Here is a 20,624-nt window from a genome sequence, read left to right as displayed (position 1 = left end):
GGGGAAAGGAGAGAGAGAGGGAGAGAAACAATACACAAGGCGTCAGTGAAGTTGGTGTAGGCACAGTGATCACAGACAACAAAATAGAAACATGTTCTATCCTTCTCTCAGGACCAGGCATGAAGCTCACTATTTCTCAAAAGTACATCGATTGCAAAAACATATGCTGGACTTTGAAACTGCGAGGCTACGATAGTTTGATGGAGGGTGGGGGGGGGGGAGTGGTTCTGGGATACCAGACCTAACTGTTGAGCCTCCCCGAGGTGCCGTCGGCCTAACACAATGACACACCAGTGAAGGGAGATAGACATAGAATGCTGGAGTAACTCAGCGGGACAGGCAGCATGTCTGGAGAGAAGGGATAAATGATGTTTCAGATCAAGGCTCTTCTTCAGACTGAGGGAGCTGATAACCTGATAATATAGTGGCATCTACATGTCTAGTTTTTGTCGTCCCATAGTAAAACCATTTTAGATTCCTATGTGGCATTGGGATGAGGATTCTTGGTTAAACTGCCAGCGTATGTGCTTGTTAACATGTCGGCAGCTTATTACTGAATATAAAGTTAGTTATTGTCCGACAGCATAAGTGTGTACAGGTAGTTTAGATACAACTTTGGCACTGGGCTTGGTTTTCTCAGTTGGGCGATTATCCTGGTGTTGTGGCACTTGGTGTTTTAATAGTCATTCAGTAAAACACTTATCAAACCTCAGGAAGACCAAGCAGAACCAACTGATTATTACAAGAGCTACAGGCATAGAGTTGCGGAAGGGAGATTGATTAGTGCGATAGTCTGGGCTACGTCCTCAATTTTCTACAGTTTCTTGCTTTGATTTGTTGATTTGTGGTCTTTCATGATTTGTATCATTTACAATTCAAGGTGAAACAATTTGTTTTGGACATGAAGGTATGCGTGGCTAATGGTGATGGCTAATGGCTATCTTTACGACTGACTTTCTAGCACAATTGTTTCATTGGACTCGTCAGTCAGCGTAACCAGTAACGACCTGAAGGATGTTTGGTCGGTGGAACCGGTGACCCGCCCAAAGGCTCCATACATACAAGCAAACTATCAAATCTAAATTGATCTATCAAAGGCTCGTCGGTCGGCGTAACCGGGAGAGAGCTGGAGGCGCCGGATGTGAGGAACAAGTTAAGACGTTAAGGGCCTGTCCCACTTTCCCGAGTCCGCTGCCGAGTTGAAAGGACCTTAAAAAAAAATCAAGATTTTTGTGATCTACGAACTCCTCCTCCCGACTATCCTTTTTACTCGTGGACTTTTTTGTCATGCTGGAAAAAACGTCCCGATTTACCTAATGCCCCGAGTACCTACGGCTGGCATTACGAGCCGCTACGATATATCTACGGCCTCCTACGGACTCGCTACGGACATTCTCCCAGTTTGAATCAAGGGGAAAACTCGGGAGAATTCGTGAGTAACTCGGGAAAATGAGACAGGCCCTTTAGGAGGGTGAACCGCGGTAATGCTTCCAGCGCCTTCAGGGTCGGGTGCAGGAGGTGCCCCCGGGACACAAAGATGGCCGGGCGAGGTGAGGTGAGGGACGTCGCTTTGCGGGAACTGCTCCAGTACATCAAGCGCGACTTTGGACTTTGAATGGCGGCGACAAAACATGTCGTCGCCCGCACGTGGAATATTTGCACAAATAATTTCACCGTACCATTGCGCGTGTGACAAATAAAGCACTATTGAACCATCATTGATCTATTTCCAAGAGATTTTTTCCTCACAAAATCATTGGATGAAAAGATTAGATATACCGCGCAGATCCACCATTCAATCCTAGCTGATCTATCTTTCCCTCCTAACCTTATTCACCTGCCTTCTCCCCATAACCCTTGACACTCATACTAATTAAGAATCTGTCAATCTCCGCCTTAAAAATATCCAATGACGTGGCCTTCACAGCCGCCTATGGTGAAATATTCCACAGATTCACCACCCTCTGACTAAAGAAATTCCCCCTCATATCCTTTCTAAAGGTACGTCCTATCATTCTGAGGCTTTGGCCGCTGGTCCTAGACTCTTCCACTAGTGGAAACATTCACTGTATCCAACCCATTCAATTTTCAGTAAGTTTCAATAAGGGCGGTGGCGCAGCGGTGGATTTGCTGCCATACAGCGCCGGAAAACCCGGGTTCGATCCCGACTACGAGTGCTGCCTGTACGGAGTTTGTACGTACTTCCCGCAACCGCATGGTTTTTTTCCCCGAGATCTTCCGTTTCCACCACACTCCAAAGATGTACTGGCTTGTAGATTAACTGGTTAGGTATAAGTGCAAATTGTCCCAAGTGTGTGTAGGATAGTGTTAATGTGCGGGGATCGCCGGTCAGTGCAGACTTGGTGGGCCGAAGGGCCTGATTCTGTGCTGTATCTCTAAACTAAACTAAAGTAAATCAATGAAGTAGTTTAACTGTATATCCAGGGTGCAATGGGCAGGCTGCACGGCAGCTAATTTGTGCACTGGAAGATTGAAAAGGGTAAGAATGAATGGACCTCTGTGTTCTTCAGTGGATGTTGGGGGAAGGACAAAATCTGGCCTGTACACGAAGGGAAAACCCTCAAAGTAATGCCATGGGAACGTTAATGTTCCCCTGAGAGGGCAGAGTTGACCGCTTGGTGCCTCATCCACAAATCGTCACTTAAGGGAGTGGAGGCGATGGTTTAAGGCCATAAGGTCATAAGTGATAGGAGCAGAATTAGGCCATTTGAACCATCAAGTCTACTCCGCCATTCAATCATGGCTGATCTCTCTCTCACCTATCCCCATTCTCCTCTGCTCCCCATAACCACTGACACCCGTACTAATCAAGAATCTATCCATCTCTGCCTTAAATATATCCATTGACTTGGCCTCCACAGCCTTCTGTGAATTCCACAAAATCACCCACCCTCTAACTAAAGAAATTCCTCCTCATCTCCTTCCTAAAGGAACATCCTCTAATTCTGAGGCTATGACTAGAGGTCATAGTCTTTAACACTAGTGGAATCATCCTCTCCACATCCACTCTATCCAAGCCTTTCAAGAGGGTGAAGGAGAAACTCTGAAATGTGGAGGCAGAGTTGATGAGCCCTCTTGTACAACCGACCATCACTGGGACCTGGACCAACTACAATTTGTCTACAAGGTCAACGGGCAATGCAACCTCCCTGGCTCTCCACTCTGCACTGGACTACTTGGACAATAAGCACACGCATGGCAGGCTGTTGTTCATGGAGTACAACTCAACCTTCATCCCCTCCAAACCTGTCATCAAACTCAGGTAGATCGGGTCAATGCACAGAGTCTCCTGGCCAGAGTAGGGGAATCGAGAACCAGAGGACATCGGTTCAAGGTGAAGGGGGAAAGATATTATAGGAATCCGAGGGGTAACCTTTTCACACAAAGGGTGGTGGGGGTATGGAATGAGCTGCCAGAGGAGGTGGTTGACACAGGGACTATCGCAACGTTTGAGAAAGACAGGTGCATGGATTGGACATGTTTGGAGGGATATGGGCCAAATGCAGGCAGGTGGGACTAGTGTAGATGGGGCATGTTGGCCGGTGTGGGCAAGTTGGGTCGAAGGGCCTGTGACCACACTGTGTGACTCTATGACTATAAACTCAGGGAACTGGGTCTCTGCATTTTCCCGTGCAACATCAAGTCTATTCTATATTTTTAGACCTAAGTGGACCTAAGTTCCACTTAGACACAAAATGCTGAAGTAACTCAGCAAGACAAGCAGCATCTCTGGAGAGGAGGATTAGGTGACATTTCGGGTCAAGATCCTTCGAGACCAGAAATGTCACCCATTCCTCTTCTCGAGAGATGCCGCCTGACGCGCTGAGTTCCTCCATCTTTTTTTGTCTATCTTCGGTTTAAACCAGCATCTGCAGTTGCTTCCTTCTCTTATTCCACTTGGTAGTTTACAACCTCACGCTATGAACATTGAATTCTCCAATCGCAACCCTCTCCCCTTGCCCGATCCCTTTCCATCCATATCCCTTTCCCTTGCTTCACATTCAGTGATAGTCACACAGTGTGGACACAGGCCCTTCGGCCCATCTTGCCCACACCGACCAACATGTCCCGTCTATTCACTGGAGTTTAGAAAGATGAGGGGCGATCTTATAGAAACATATAAAATTATAAAAGGACTGGACAAGCTAGATGCAGGAATAATGTTCGCAATGTTGGGCGATTCCAGAACCAGGGGCCACAGTCTTAGAATAAAGGGGAGGCCATTTAAGATTGAGGCGAGAAAAAACTTTTTCACCCAGAGAGTTGTGAATTTGTGGAATTCCCTGCCACAGAGGGCAATGGTGGCCAAATCACTGGATGGATTTAAGTGAGTTAGATAGAGCTCTAGGGGCTAGTGAAATCAAGGGATATGTGGAGAAGGCAGGCACAGGTTATTGATTGGGGACGATCAGCCATTATCACAATGAATGGCGGTGCTGGCTCGAAGGGCCGAATGACCTCCTCCTGTACCTATTTTATATGTCAATATCTTCACTAGTCCCGCCTGCCTGCGTTTGGTCCATATCCCTCCAAACCTGTCCTATCCATGTACCTGTCTAACTGTTTCTTAAACGTTGCCATAGTACTTGCCTCAACTACCTCCTCCGGCAGCTCGTTCCATGTGCCCACCACCCATGCTGTGAAAAGGTTACCCCTCAGGTTCCTATTAAATCTTTCCTCTCTCGTCTTAAACTGGTTCTCAATTCCCGTACTCTGGGCAAGAGGCTCTGTACGTCTACCCGATCTATTCCTCTCATGATTTTGTACGCCTCTATAAGATCATGCCTCTTCTCTCTTTCTCTTCTCATCTCACTACCTTTTGGCTTTTCATGTCTGGCCTTTGTCCAACGATCTGGCCTCCACGCTTCTCCCACCTGCCAAGCTCACTACCAGCTTTCTCTCCTCCCCGCTATAATCAGTATGAAGAAGGGTCCTGACCCAGAACGTCGCCTAGCAATGTTCTCCTGAGATGCTGCCTGACCGCTGAATTACTCCACTACTTTGTGTCTTTTTTGTAACCCAACATCTACGATTACTTTTTTCTCAAGCCTATCTCCCGGCAGCTAACTCATATAACAAACGACAGTGGATAAATGTGGAAGAGAGGAATTAATATAACAGTACACAAAGTGCAGGAGTAACTCAGCGGGACAGGCTACGTTTTGACGCGGGACCCTTCTTCAGGCATTAATATTTCAGGCTCTAACTTCCAACTGACATTCCCGACCTGGCCGTGTATCCCTGGGATGTTGCGTTTCTTTTCATGCTTTGTATTTAATGCAAGACTCAGATGGTTGGACAGAGTTGCTAAAATTTCTCCTTGCAAACGAAAGGCTTGGAGCCAAACTCCCAAACCATAATGGTGTGCGTTCCGTTCTGGGAAATGTGTATCCACATGGCAAAACATGAAGAGAGGAAAATAAGAAATGGCAACAATAAGAGAGGCAGCTTATCGTTGCAATAATAAAAACAAAAATCGATTGTGGCAGGATCTCCGAGAATCGGAAAGTTGCTTAGATCTGGTGTTCTGGTTTATATCAACCCAAATCCTGAAAGATGTCAGGACGAGGTCCTCTCTTGAGCTGTTTGGCTTTTGCATTAGGAAAGGAACGGCTTACTTCGTGTTTAAAGAGTAAAGGGCCTGTCCCATGATTTACGTCCCAGGATTTTGGGATGTACAAAATCTTCGCGCGCCATCTGCGTGATACGAAAGTGGGACAGGCCCTTAACTAGAACACAGGTCATTCCATCCTACTGCTCCACTAGCTTCCCACCCTAATCATTGTCTTTCTCTCTGCTCTTTCTCCCTCATGTGGTTACCGAACCTGCCCTTCAATGTTTTGTTCAGTTTAAAGATAGACACAAAGTGCTGGAGTGACTCAGCGGGTCAGGCAGCATCTCTGGAGAGAAGGAATAGGTGACGATTTACATTGGGATCCTTCGTAAGACCGAGTTTAGTTTAGTTTAGAGATACAGCGTAGAGACAGGCCCTTCGGCCTCTGTGTCCATGCTGACCAATGATCACCCATACACTATATCTACCCTACACATTAAGGACATTTTACAGAAGACAATTAAGCTACAAACCTGTACGTCTTTGGGATGTGAGAGGGAGCTGGAGCATCCGGAGAAAATCGACATGGTCGCAGGGAGAACGTGCAAACTCTGTGCAGACAGCACCCATATTCAGGATGGAACCCAGGTCTCTGGTGCTGTAAGGCAGCAACTCTACCGCTGCGCTAGCGTGCGTCCCTTGTCAATGTTAGTCAGCACCTCCACATCCTGTCGCCTATTCTAAACACTTACTCAATAAAGGGATTACCACTTGGACCATAAGAACACACACGTCCGGCTGTTGTTCGTCAAATGCAGCATTCAACGCCATCTTCCTCTCCAGACTTGTCATCAACCTCTGGGCACTGGGTCTCGATGCATCCCCTATGGGATTGGATCCTCGACTTCCCCACCGACAGACCACTATCAGCACAAATTGGCACCAGTACCTGCTTCTTGATACCCATCAACACAGCAGCACCTTGAGGCTGATCTACCGCTCCATGATCTACTCTCCCTATACGACAAAACTCAAGCTCTACCTCAGCAACTCTCATCTTCAATGGACTTTCTTCAGTTGTACCACAGACCTTCATATTCACTATTACGATTACCTAGTATTACACTTATTAATTCATGGTATTAATGATTATTATATATTTATCAGTGGATTATTGCGCTCATGGGCCTGTTAATCTGCAGCGAGTAGCCAGCAGTAGCGCAGCTGGTAGTGCTGCCGCCTCACAGCAGCAGACACCCGGGTTCGATCCTGACCCCGGATGCTGTCTGTGTGGAGTTTGCATGTTCTCCCTGTGACCACGTGGGTTTCCTCTGGGTGCTCCGGGTTCCTCCCGCATCCCAAAGACGTGCGGGTTAATTGGTCTCTGTAAATCGCCCCTACTGTGTAGAGAGTGGGTATTAAAGTGGGATGGGTGATCAATTGTCAGTGTGGTCTCGGTGGGCTGAAGAACTGGTTTCTATCTCTATATCTCTCACTCTCTTTATCTCACACAGCTCTATGTATTACAGTATTGCCCTTCACAAAAAGAGAAGGTTGGAGCACCTTAAGTCCTTGGAAGAGGTTCCAGTAGTGTTCCTTTGTGTGCTTGCCAAGCAAGAGGTGACAGTAGCCTGGAGTGAGGTGGAGAATGGAGCATTTGCCCCATGCACTGATAGAGTGGATTTGCATGAGGTAACTGGGGAGGAAAACATAGACTTGGGTTGTTGGACCAAATGAGGTTTGTTTCTCAAAGCTATCAAGAAGCAGAAGACATAGGCTTAAGGAAATATTTAAGAGGAACCAGAGGGACAACTTTTTCACACATAAGGCGGTCGGTATATGGAACGAGCTGCCAAAGGAGGTAGTTGAGGCAGAAAATATAGCAACATATAAAAGACATTTGGACAGGTACATGGATAGAAAAGGTTTAGAGGGGTATAGGGAAATATAGGCAGGTGGGACTAGTGTAGATGGGGAATCTTGGTCAGCATGGCCAAGTTGGGCCGAAGGGCCTGTTTCCGTTCCTTATGACTATGATTATCTCCTGCCAACTAATTACTGTAACGAACAACAGTGGAGAAGAGGGAAGAGGGGAGACATTAATATAATAGGACCCACAATGCTGGATTAACTCCGTGGGTCAGGCAGCATCTCTGGATAACCTGAATAGGTGACGTCTTGCGTCAGCTTCTTAAGAGTCCGGAGGAAGCTAGGCTGGAGCATAAATGACAACATGGATTGGTTGGGCCGAAAGGCCAGCTGCCAAGCTCTTCATCATCCTGTGGAAGATGCACGGCTGCAGGGTGATGATACGAATCCCATCATGTGCAAGATGCTCTGTCCACGGGAGGATTGATGCCCAAACGTTGCGAATTAGTAATATGAGGTGATCACCAATAAACTGGATTGTTTAATTGTCAATAGACACAAAATGCTGGAGTAACTCAGCGGGTGAGGCAGCATCTCTGGAGGGAAGGAATGGGTGATGTTTCGGGTCGACACACTTCTTCAGACTGATGTCAGGGGAGTGGGCGGGACAGAGATAGAATGTAGGCGGAGACAGTCAGACTGGTGTGAGAACTGGGAAGCGGAAGGGGATGGAGAGAGAGGGAAAGCAAGGGCTATTTGAAGTTAGAGAAGTCAATGTTCATACCTCTGGGGTGTAAGCTGCCCAAGCAAAATATGAGGTGCTGTTCCTCCAATTTGCGCTGGGCCTCACTCTGACAATGGAGGAGGCCCAGGACAGAAAGGTCAGATTAGGTACACAAAAATGCTGGAGAAACTCAGCGGGTGCAGCAGCATCTATGGAGCGAAGGAAATAGGCAACGTTTCGGCCCGAAACGTTGCCTATTTCCTTCGCTCCATAGATGCTGATGCACCCGCTGAGTTTCTCCAGCATTTTTGTGTACCTTCGATTTCCCAGCATCTGCAGTTCCTTCTTAAACACAAGATCAGAATGGGAGGGGAGTTGGAGTGCTGAGCAACCGGGAGATCAGGTTGATTTAGGCGGACTGAGCGGAGGTGTTCAGCGAAATGATCGCCCAGCCTGCGCTTGGTCTCGCCGATATACAGGAGTTGGCACCTGGAACAGCGGATACAGTAGATGAGGTTGGAGGAGGTACAAGTGAATCTTTGCCTCATCCGGAAAGACTTTCGGGGTCCTTGGATGGAGTTGAAGGGGGAGGTAAAGGGACAGGTGTTGCATCTTAAAAAGCCCTTGCTTTCCCTCTCTCTCCATCCCCTCCCCCTTCCCAGTTCTCCCACCAGTCTTACCGTCTCCGACTACATTCTATCTCTGTCCCGCCCGCTCCCCTGACATTCATACCGCTGGGGTGTAAGCTGCCCAAGCGAAATACGAGATGCTGTTCCTCCAATTTGCAATTAGCCTGACGCTGACAATGGAGGAGGCCCAGGACAGAAAGGTCTGTGTGGGAATGGGAAGGAGAATTAAAGTGTCCAGCAACCGGGAGATCAGGTAGGTTCAGGCGGGTTGAGCGAAGGTGTTCCGCAAAACGATCGGCCAGTCTGCATTTGGTCTCGCCGATGTATCAGAGTCCACATCTTGAACAACGGATACAGTAGATGAGGTTGGAGGAGGTGCAAGTGAACCTGAAAGGACTGTCGGGGTCCATGGACGTAATTGTCATATTGGGCCGGGTCTCTGGCGCAGTGAGGTCGCGGTTCTACCAGCTGGGCCACTATGCCGCCATTAATGTGGTTCTGTTTAATTCATTGCGCATCTGTGAACACTGCATGCAGCAATGGCTGATGTCAGACCATGGGCGCTAGACTGACTGCGGCTTGGAGTTGAGTTTGCTGTCTGACAAGACACAACCTGGAATTAATCCTTTTCATGTTTCACTCTGTAAACAAAAGTGATCTGTGATCAAGCGCTGCTGAAACCAAGCAGCTGCTGACAACTACATTACCAGCAGCCCTCTGGTTATTCTTATCCTCCTGGTCCAGGGAGCCTGTTGCAGTCCAGGACTTACAGAATGACAAAGCATTTTATCGCGGTGCATATCACAGCTTGGTTTGGGAAGAGCTCCATCCAAGGCGGCAAGGAATTGCAGAGAATTGTGGACGCAGCCCAGACCATCACGCAAACCAACCTCCCTCCCATTGATGTTTAAGAAGGAACTGCAGGTGCTGGAAAATCGAAGGTAGACAAAAATGCTGGAGAAACTCAGCGGATGAGGCGGCATCTATGGAGCGAAGGAAATTGGCGACGTCTAGACCCGAAACGTCGCCTATTTCCTTCACTCCATAGGTCTCCCTCTCATTGATAGAAAGCAGGGTGGGAAGCGGAGTAGTCGAGATAGTCATGAGATGCTACCTGACCCGCTGAACTAACCCAGCCTCTTGTGTCTTTTTTTGTAAAGCAGCATCTGCAGTTCCTTGTTTCCAGCACCTCTAGCTGCTCAAGATTAACCGATCAGGAGAAGTGTCCCGGCCTGAAACCCATGTCCTCCAGAGATGCTGCCTGACCCGCTGAGTTACACCAGCATTTTGTGTTCATCTCCTTTACCTCTTGGATGTAGTGCCCATAAGGCCACTGTCTGAGTGCAGATTGAGGTGGTCACACTGGTGGGTATGGGGGTCAGACAGACGAGGGAAGGGTGACTGATATCCTGCCTTGAAAACATCAGTGGATCGGATGTGTTGCTCTGATGTGCATCCAGTGAATCGGCCTGCACTGCCTTCTGAGGCAGAGAATTCCACAGATTCACAACCCTCTGTGTGAAAGAGCTTTTCCTCATCTCAGTTCTAAATGGCCTATGTTCTGAACCACAATTTATAATGAAATAAAATCTGGAAATGATGAAATCATTTTCAGGGGGTCAGGCAGTGCCTACGAAGAGGGAAAGAGCGAAAGTTTACGGTTTCGGTAAATGGCATTCCAGGATTTTCCCATCTTGTTTCAGATTCCCAGCACCCACTACACGGCCGCCTTTCAATGTCGGTTTTCGATATTAGTACCTCAAAAATGTGGTCAATGCTGCTCAATACTACACTGCTCTTCACTAGTTCATTATTGATGGGAGCAGAATTAGGCCATTCGGCCCATCAAGTCTAGGTGTCCTTGAGACTCTTGAAAGGCGCCCATAAATAAAATTTATTATTATTATTATTATTACTCCGCCATTCAATCATGGCTGATCTAATTCTCCCTCCGAACCGTATTCTCCTGCCTTCTCCGCATAACCCCTGACACCTGTACTAATCAAGAATCTGTCTGTCTCTGCCTTGAAAATATCCACTGACTTGGCCTCCACAGCCTTCTGTGACAATGAATTCCACAGATTCACCACCCTCCGACTAAAGAAATTCCTCCTCATCTTCCCAAAGGAAAGTCCTTTTATTCTGAGGCTTTGACCTCTGGTCCTGGACCTCCCACCTCAGGTGGAAATATCCCTCTCTGCATCCACTCTATCTAGGCCTTTCACTATCAGCAGGTCTGAGGGTTCACAATTTAGCGGGGGGGAGGGGGGGGGGGGTTTGGTTTCTGTCTCAAATGCCAAGGACAGGAAATATGGAGACCCAAGGAACTGCAGATGTTAATTTACAAAAAAACCCCCACAATGTGCTGGAGAAACTACGGCTCAGAGAACATCTCTGGAGAATATGGATAGCTGACGTTTCAGGTCTGGACACTTCTTCAGACTGATTGTGGTATGGGGGGGGGGGGGCTGCCTCGGCAAGACCACCAGCATAATCAAGCACGAGTCGCAGGGCCACTCCTTCTCCCCTCAAGCAAGAGGTGCAGGAGTGTGAGAACGCACACCTCCAGATTCAGGGAGTTTCTTCCCAGCTGTTATCAGGCAACTGAACCATCCTATCGCAACCAGGGAGCAGAGCTGAACTACTATTTATCTCAGGGGTTCCCAACTTTTCTCGGCCCGTTTACCCCTGGCAACTTTAATAGCACATGACAATGTTATTTCACTTATTTATGAACAACTAATGATGAACAGATATACCAGAATCAAACACAGTCAGGCAATGAGAAAAAATTGATACAAATCCAGAATCAACAAATTTACCCACTGGGTCGGCGGAACCCTTGATCTACCTCATTGGTGACCCTCGGACTATCTTTGATCGGACTTCACTGGCTTTACCTTACACTAAACGTTATTCCCTTTATCATGTATCTGTACACTGTGGACGGCTTGATTGTAACCGTGTATTGTCTTTCCGCTGTCTGGATAGCACGCAACAAACGCTTTTCACTGCACTTCGGTACACGTGACAATAAACTAAACTGAAGTGAAAGCTGGAAGAGAGGTGGGGGCGGGACAAAGCCTGGCAAGTTGCTTATTATTGGCAGGAAATGAATCGGCCTCTTTTGATATTTACTCTTTTTAATATTTGGTTATCAATCCGTTTGTTTGGTTTTAGTTTCCTTTAGATAGTGAACCGTTTACCATGTCGTTTTGCAAATAATGCAGGTTGTTCACATTGTATAACTTCACGTATTCTTTAATCAAGAAAATAAAAGGTACCTGCCGCCACGTCTACGAAACGTTCAGACAGGTACATGGACAGGACAGGTTTAGAGACATGTGGGCCAGACGCAAGCAGGTGGGACCAGTGTAGATGGGAGATGTTGGCCAGTGTGGGCAAATTGGGCCTATTTCCACACTGTATCACTCGATGACTCTAAATGACAGTTGGATGCAAGTGATGAATGGGGTTTGCTCAGCAGATGGTTGGACAAAGGCCGGGGATGAACAAAGAGGGACCCGGCATTGGGGGGGGGAGGGGGGGCAGAAGAAGGTGAGGCCATAGGGACTATATTGAACACTTTTGAACCATTGTTGGCACTCTACACATGGCGAGTCTTTGCATACTTGTGTATTGCATGCACAACAAAGCGTTTAACTGCACCAAACACACATGATGATAAAGCAGCAAGCAATCAGTGAATGAAAAGACAAAAAGTGTGAGATAAGGAGGAGAGAAGAGCGGTGTAATGTGAAGCCAGAGGAAGGAATAATGGTGGAAGGGATTGGTGGGAAGAGAATGGGGAGAAATGTGTGCACATCCAGGTGGGTCACAGGGAAGAGGTAAGTATGGGGGAGGAAAAAAAACACCTGAGATGGACCTGAACACACCACTCCAGTTCTTTAGTTTAGTTTAGTTTATTGTCACATTTACCGAGGTACAGTGAAAAGCTTTTGCTGCGCGCTAACGAGTCAGCGGAAAGACAGTTGGAAGAGTCTGCACATGGATTCTGAAGTGAAATGTCTTTTCTGTGCCATTTCTCCAGAGATGCTACCCGACCCTCCAGCAGTTTGTGTCTATCAGCGGAAAGACTACACATGATTACAATCGAGCCAACCACAGTGTACAGACACATTACAAAGGGAATAACATTTAGTGCAAGATAAAGTCCGATTAAAGTCCAATGTGGTAGATAGTCATTCAGGTTGATGACTGGATGGTTCAGTTGCCTGATCACTGATGGGAAGAAACTGTCCCTGAATCTGAAGGCGTGGATTTTCACACCTGCACCCCTTGCCTGATGGGAGAGGGGAGAAGAGGCAGTGCGACTCGTCCTTGATTATGCTGCTGGCCTTGCCGAGGCAGCGTGAGGTGTAGATGAAGTCAATGGAACGGAGAATGGAAGTGCCTGCATAGCCACTGCCACAGCAGAAGTCTACATCTGCGTTGATGTATTCAAGAGAGATTTAGATTTAGCTCTTGGGGCCAATGGAATCAAGGTATATGGGGAGAAAGCAGGAACGGGGCACTGATTTTGGATGATCAGCCATGACCATATTGAATGGCAGTGAATGGCCTGCTCTATGTTTAGATAGCGGTGGGCAAGACTGGGCTATTCAATGGCAGCACCACACTCTGAATACTGATCTGCACCGGGTTCCCCACACAGCTGTAGTGCAGGCACTCATCAATTATCTTGACATCGCAAACCAAAACAGAACAACTATTTCAAACCGCAGCCGATGCCTTTATTCTTGCTTTGATTTTTAGTCCCTTGGGTGGAATGGAGAACTAAAATATTATGCTCAAGTGGAACTGAAAGTAATTAAACTCACATCTTACCGGAGCTCCCCAGGGCTATGGTGCCTGGCTTTAATCTGCAGTGCGTAGAGAGGCAAGGTTTTGGAGCATTTGCCGTTTTAACCGTGGCCAGAGAGGGTGGAGCAGCGATGGAGTTGCTGCCTTACAGCACCAGAGAGCCGAGTTCGATCCTGACCACGGGTGCTGTTTTTGTGCAGGTTCTCCCCGTGACCACGTGGGTTTTCTCCGGGTGCTCCGGTTCCCCCTCACATTCCAAATGCATACAGGTTTCAGGGTTAATTGGCTTCTGTAAACTGTCCTTAGTGTGTGTCAACACACACTCGTGTGTCTGTACACTATAAATTGCTCGATTGTAATCATGTATTGTCTTTCCGCTCAAATGAAAGTCATCTGAAGGACATAGAGTGTGAATGAGTGCTTGATGGATGGCGCGGACTTGGTGGGACGAGGGGCCTGTTTCCACGTTGTATCGGTACACTAAACTAAATAGTGCTGTGAGCATTCACCAATATTTGGTCTACAACCCATCAGCGTTCATTAGGTCCACAACAGCATCCAAGTTCATACAGATAGAACAGTCATCAAAGGAACCTGTAGGAGGCGCTGGTTCAAAATGGGAGACAATATCATCAAAGTCCCACGTCACCCTGGCCATGCTCTCATTTCACCATTATCATCAGTGCTCTTTTAGAAAGGAGGTGAGGAGGAACTTCTTTACAGAAGGTAGTTCAACTGTGGAACTCATTGCCACAGAGGGCTGTGGAGGCCAAGTCGATGGATATTTTTAAGGCAGAGATAGACAAATTCTTGATTAGAACGGTTCTCAAGGGTTATGGGGAGAAGGCAGGTAAATGGGATGAGGCAGAGGTCAGCCATGATTGAATGGCAGAGTAGACTCAAAGAGGCCGAATGGCCTAATTCTACTCCTATAACTTGTGAACTTGGGAAGAATTAATCGATTGAACGAAGCAGCATGGAAACAGGTCCTTCAGCCCATCGAGTCCACGCCAACCATTGATCACAATCACGATTGAGTTCTATACTATCCCACTTTCTCATCCATTCTCTACACACTAGGGGCCATTTACAGAGGCCCAATTAACCTGCAAACTCGTACGTCTTTGGGACGTGGAAGGAACCGGAGCACCTGGAGAAAATCCACCCGGTCACAGGACGAACGTGCAAACTCCACACTGACAGCGATCTGGATGGAACCGGGTCTCAGGCGCTGTGAGGCAGCGGCTCTAGCAGCTGTGGTGCCCCCTGAAGGCATAGGAATCAGGAAACCCATGACCACCAGGTTCAAGAGCAGCCTCTTCTCAGCAACCATCAGAATCTTGAACACTAACCGTGGTGGTCTATTGAGTGTGTCTATGGGTGTACTATGGTCCTCAGTTTTTTGCACTGTTATGGTTACCTAATATTATTGTTATTAATTAATTGCATTTTTGCCTAATTCATATTATCTGTATGTTCTGGCATGTAATAGCTGCTGCAAGTAAGAATAGAATTGTTCCATTGTTGCTACATATGATGAGTAGTTGAACTATTGGAGAGGCTTACACTGATTAGCACCTTTATGAAATCAGGTTCTCTTTAGTAATGCAATTGTTTGATCTGCTTTTCTGTTTTGAATAACACATGGCCTGGACATTTGTTCCCCAGCTCGATTCAATTTTCCCGATGGTGTGGATTTCATGCACAGATACATTTGCAGCCTTTTTTGGGTAAAAAGGGACCACAGATGTAGAAAGAGGCCATCCGGCACTTCCCGGTGTTCAGTGGGATGATGGCTGATATGTCACATCATCTTTTCACTTGCACTTAGGCTGGGCTCCTGTTGCTGGATGAGTTGGGATATTGGTAGGGGAGAGAGGTTACAAAAAAAGAGTGAGGGGGGGTGGGGGTGGGGGGGGGGGGGGGGGGTGGCAGGCAGCAGGTGAAATAGGGGGCAGGAGACACCACAAGGAACTGAAGATGCTGGAATCTTGAGAAAATCACAAAGTGCTGGAGGAGCTCCACAGGTCAGGCAGCGTCTCGGGTGGAAATGGACAGACGACGTTTCAAGTCCTTGTCCCACTGGTTGATATCAAAAGTCATAAGGCTCGTAAGACATAGAATTGGGCTCTTCGGCCCATCACGTCTACTCCACCATTCAAACGTGGTTGATCTACGCTGGCCTCAACCTCTCTGCCATTTCTCCACACATGTCTATTCATTAATCGATCAAGTATCTACCCACTCCACTCAAAATCCTTCTTTTCATAGAGTCACAGTGTAGGAGCCATTAAGCTTGTCAGTATATTATAGGCAGGTCTAGCATTTTTAATATTTTAGTTTTTATCTGTCTGTATATTTGTAGGTGGGATTTGATATGAAGAAGGGGTGTGTCTATTTCTAGAGGAGACTAGTGCAGGCTCACAGATTAGGAGTCAGTTGGGTCTCGGAAGGATGTTGAGAATACCATTTTTTACCACACACGACATGATCACGACACACACGTTAATGAGACTATATACTTTTATAAGAAGAAACTTTCATATGATTTATGAGATAAATGGAAGATCGATTGAGAACGGAAAGTGATGGATTATTTCTTTGCTATGTACTACTTTAATAAAAGATCAATGAATCAAGAAACAACGTTTGGAAGATTAGTTTTTACTATCGTAAGTGTGTCGTGAGTGCGTAAACTATACCTCCAACCCATGCCCGAGGAGTAATGGCTATCAAAGTTGGACTTTGAGAACGTATAGAAACTGCCATTATACACAGTCATAGATTCAAACAGCATGGGAACAGGCCCTTCGGCCCCTTATCCCTGCTGACCAAGATGCCTCATCTAAGCTAGTCCCACCTGCTCGCGTTTGGCCCATATCCCTCTGATCGTTTCCTGTCCATGTGCCTTTAAAATGCTGTTATAGTCCCTGCAAGAACCCATAGTGCCGATTGGTTCAGTACCGATAAATTCAGCTTCTACCACTTGCCAGAGCAGCGAGTTCCAGAGATTCACCACCGTCTGCAAGAGCACATTAGATGGCGGCGCTTGTCGGCAGCGGCCTCTACAGTCCGTCTGTCTTTTTTTATTTTTGTCCTGTTAAGCGTATGTGTTGGTTGTAGTCTATATATTATTCTTGGCTGTATATATGTGGGGGGGGCGGGGTGGGGGAACTTTTAAATCTCTTCCCCTGTACGGGGTACCCGACCTTTTCCCTGTCGGGTCTCCGTTGTCGTTGGGGCCTAGCACCGTGGAGTGGCCTCCAACCGGAACGACCCAGGGGACTTGGAGCCTGCGGATTCACCATCGTGGAGCTGGCTGGCCTCGGAGTGTGGAGAGCTGTGGTGACGCACGGCTGCGACCCGACTTCGGAGCTCGGAGGCTCCGGCTGCAGGCCCGGTGAACGGTAACATCGGGAGCTCACGGGTCCCTGGTGGGAGACCACTTTACGGAGCTCCCGCAACGGCAACTTCTCCCGCCCAAGTTGCGGGGTTGAAAACGACCCGGAGGAGGGCCTTACATCGCCCGGCGCAGCTTTAACGGCCGCGGGACTTACCATCGCCCGCCGGGGGCTTTAACATCGGGAGAAGAATAAAGAACAGGGGAGAGACAGGACAGGGGAGAGACAAGTCTTTGCCTTCCATCACAGTGAGGAGGTGTTTGGAGATTCACTGTGATGGATGTTTATGTAAATTGTGTTCATTGTGTGTCTTGGGTTTTTTTCTTGTTCATATGACTGCAGAAACGTAATTTTGTTTGAACTTAGGTTCAAATCACAATAAAAGTTATCTTATCTTAGAAATGTGTGCACCTCCATTTTAAATAACTGGCCTCTTTTATAGATATGTCTTCTGTCCCACCGATGAAACCATCCCAACATCTACCTTGTCAAGCCCCCTTAGGATCTCATGTGTTGGAAGAAGGTCACCTCTCGTTCACCAGGATACAAACACAAACTATTTATTCTCTCTTGTTAGGACCACCCTCTTATCCCAGGAATTATCCGCGGGAATCTTCTGTGGTCCGTCTCCAGTGTTAGGTGACGGGACCTTAACTGTACACAGTATTCCAGGTGAGGTCTCACCAAAGCCCCAGGCCTCAGCTCCTCTTCTGTGCTGGTCCACCATTCCCCTCAGTTCCCTAATCTTGCAAAAAATGGATCAATTTACTCCTTATATTTAATTTGCAACAATCCTAAGATACGAGCGAGCCATTTAAGAGATGTGATTTATGTGCATGCTTTGATGGGATGTGGATCATGTGCAGGTAGATAAGAGTTGGTCTTGGCATTGTGGGCCAAACAGCCTATTGCTGTGCTGTTCTCAGTTCCAATAATGCTTCAGTGTACTTGTCGCCATTGTCCATACAAAGAAATTCCCACCCCAGCTCAACTTAAATAGACGTGGCTTTGTTCAAGATTCTCCCTCTAGGGTTTGACACATCTACGTAGCATCACCCCTCACTGTCCTCAGCCTCAAAGAACGTGGACCTAAAGAAGACACAAAGTTCTGAAGTAACTCAACGGGAGAGACAGCATCTCTGGAGAACATGATTAGGCGACATTTTGGGTCAGGACCCATCTGAAATACAGCACAGGAACAGGCCCTTCAGCCCACAAGGTCTGTGCTAAACATGATGCCAAGACCAACTCTTATCTGCCTGTGTGTATTGCTTCTGAACATCTCCTGAGATGCTGCCTGACCAGCTGAGTTACTCCAGGACGTTGGCCTCCTTTTGTAAACCACCATCTGCCTAAATCTAAGTTTCTTTTTAGCTTTAATAGTGTTGGTTACTTTGGTGTAGCTGATACTCTCTTGAAATGCAGGTCAGGAGAATAAGTACAGTTGTGAAGTGTTCCTGAGACTGCATCAGCATATACAGTGGATCAGAGCCAAAGACAGAAGTTGGGAGGTCATGTTGCAGTTGTATAAGACGTTGGTGAGGCCACATTTAGAGTATTGTGTTCAGTTCTTAGAACCATGTTACAGGAAAGATGTTATCAAGTTGGAAAGGGTACAGAGAAGATTTACGAGGATGTTGCCAGGACTAGAGGGTCTGAGCTATAGGGAAAGGGTTGAGCAGGCTGTGACTCTATTCCTTGGAGCATGGGAGGATGAGGGGTGATTCATGACTCATAAAATGCCCCCCATGTTGGGGGAGTCCAGAGTCAGAAGGTCACAGGGTAAGAATAAGGGGTAGGCCATTTAGGACTGAGATGCGGAAAAACATTTTCACCCTAGAGAGTCTGTGGAATTCTCTGCCCCAGAAGGCGGTGGAGGCCAATTCACTGGATGTTTTCAAGGGAGAGTTAGATATAGCTCTTAGGGCTGAAGGAATCAAGGGATATGGGGAAAAAACAGGAATGGGGTACTGATTCTGATGATCAGCCGTGATCAAATTGAATGGAGTTGCTGGCCGAATGGCCTACTCCTGCACCTATTGTCTATGTTTCTAGATGCAAGTGAGGGGAACATCAACACTTCCAGGGGTCCCTCACACTGACCAGTTTAAGATTATCATTGGCCAAAACCACTTACGTAACCAATTTCCTTGCGCAAATGCCCACTACAAAGCATCTGACTGAGATTCTGCACGGAACAGATGAAGCTAACGCATGTAATAACAAGTCTGAGATAATCATGTACTTTTACTGGGAAAGTATTATCTAACTATAATCTAACTTTAAGGGGAGTTGAGTCACTATGGGGTCAGTTCAATTATCAAACATGAACAGTGACAATAAACCACGGGAGATCACAACTCACATTTGCCAAGAACTGCATGGTGATTCAAGTTAGGTACAAGTGCCACGGTTAATCGAACACATGTTTCACATTGATGACAGCACAATACCAACCGTTTTTAAGACAAAAACAATTCAATTGTTGGCCAGCTTTGTCCAAGCAAACACTGCTCGGTTGTAAGGTCTTTGTGACAACAGCTGTTGAGTGTTTACGCAGGATTAAAAATAAGGAAAAGGTTTTTGACACGAGGCCATGTGACATCAGACCACCTCCCGCTTTCACCCAACCTCCAACTCTGAAATATGGAGTAGAGGGCCTGCAGATGCTGGTCCCGAACAGAAACGTCGCCTATCCATGTCCTCCGAGATGTTGCCTGACTTGTTGAGTTACTGCAGCTCTTTGTGTCTTTAGAGATACAGTGCAGAAACAGGTCCTTTGGCCCACCGCGCCGACCAGTGATCGCCCCCGTACACTAACGCTATCATCCACACCACGGACAATTTACAATTTTTACCAAAGCCAATCAACCTACAAACCTGTACATATTCGGAGTGCTGGAGGAAACCGGAGCACCTGGAGAAAACCCACGCAGGTCATGGGAAGAACGTACAAACTCCATACAGACAGCACCCGAGGTCAGGATCGAACCCGGGTTTCTGGCGCTGTGAAGTGCCACTGTCCTCTTCTGAAATTTGTACAGTCTAGGAGACATACAGGAGAGAAAGAGGCCGTTTGGCCCATCGCTTCCATGTTGACCATCTTTTACCGCCTGCATCAATCCCATTCACCAACATGTGTCGTCACATCAACATGTGTTGGCACAGGTAGAAGGCTTTTGGTACATTGGCCTTCAGCGGTATAAAAGGTGGGATGTTATGTTACACTTGTACAAGACGTTGGTGATTCTGCATTTGGAGGATTTTGTTCAGTTTTGGGTACCCTGTTATTGGAAAGATGTTGTTTCACTGGAAAGTGTGGAGAGAAGAGAAACAAGGACGTGGCCAGGACTCAATAGACAATAGACAATAGGTGCAGGAGTAGGCCATTCAGCCCTTCGAGCCAGCACCGCCATTCAATGTGATCATGGCTGATCATCCACAATCAGTATCCCGTTCCTGCCTTCTCCCCATATCCCCTGACTCCGCTATCTAGTATAAGAGCCCTATCCAGCTCTCTCTTGAAAGTATCCAGAGATCCGGCCTCCACCGCCCTCTGAGGCAGAGAATTCCACACTCACAACTCTCTGTGTGAAAAAGTA

General features: G+C 47.2%; 1 protein-coding gene across 4 annotated transcripts in view; it reads right to left on the bottom strand.

Moving 5' to 3' along the window:
- Positions 1 to 20,624, bottom strand: part of ralgps1 (Ral GEF with PH domain and SH3 binding motif 1) — a 729,016-nt gene that overhangs the window by 116,749 nt on the left and 591,643 nt on the right. The window lies entirely within an intron of this gene.

Source organism: Amblyraja radiata, chromosome 32 (assembly GCF_010909765.2).
Source record: "Amblyraja radiata isolate CabotCenter1 chromosome 32, sAmbRad1.1.pri, whole genome shotgun sequence".
NCBI classification, from domain to species: Eukaryota; Metazoa; Chordata; class Chondrichthyes; order Rajiformes; family Rajidae; genus Amblyraja; species Amblyraja radiata.
This window is presented reverse-complemented; position numbering and strand designations above follow the sequence as displayed.